The following is a 664-nucleotide window of genomic DNA, read 5'->3' as shown; positions in this document are numbered from 1 at the left end:
AGCTGCTGGGGGACTTCGCACGGATACTCAAGCTCCGCATCCCAGACTCCAGCAGGCTCTCCTCTCCCTCCAGCAGCTTGCGGTAGGTAGATGGCGATTTCATGTCCAAGGCCAGCTTGATGTTCATGAGCTCCTGATATGGTGCAGCTGCCACACCGTGTCCTGCTTGGCCCGCTGCAGGGCGACCTCCAGCTCAGCCAGCTTGGTCTTGGCGTCCTTCACGGCCAGCTCCCCATGCTGCTCAGCATCACCGATGGGGACCTCCAGGGAAGCCCTCTGGCCTTTGAGGCCCTCCGCCTCAGCCTGGAGCCTGCTGACGTTCAGGTCCATCTCAGAGATCTCCGTCTTCGTGCGACTCAGGTCACCTCCCTGCTTCCCAACCAGGGTCTGCGGCTCACACTCGATCTGGTCCATGCTCTCAGCCTCGGCCCAGCTGCGGCTGGCAATCTCCTCGTATTGGGCCTTGACCTCGGCGATGACACTGCCACTGCCCAGGGCGTGGCTGATGCCCACCGACAGGACCACAGACGTGTCCGAGATCTGGGACTGCAGCTCTGGGGTCTCCTCTTCATACAGTGCCTGGGGAAGCTGATCTCACCAGTCGGCCCTCGCAGGCGACTCCAGCTCTACCTTGTTCAATGTCAGCTTCATCCGCACCCTTCTT

General features: G+C 61.6%; 1 pseudogene; it reads right to left on the bottom strand.

The window, feature by feature from the left end:
- Nucleotides 1-21: 21 nt before the first annotated feature.
- Nucleotides 22-579, bottom strand: LOC103584812 (annotated as a pseudogene).
- Between the last annotated feature and the right edge of the window lie 85 nt (nucleotides 580-664).

The sequence above is a fragment of the Galeopterus variegatus genome, unplaced genomic scaffold (genome assembly GCF_000696425.1).
Source record: "Galeopterus variegatus unplaced genomic scaffold, G_variegatus-3.0.2 Scaffold124446, whole genome shotgun sequence".
Lineage (NCBI taxonomy): Eukaryota > Metazoa > Chordata > Mammalia > Dermoptera > Cynocephalidae > Galeopterus > Galeopterus variegatus.
This window is presented reverse-complemented; position numbering and strand designations above follow the sequence as displayed.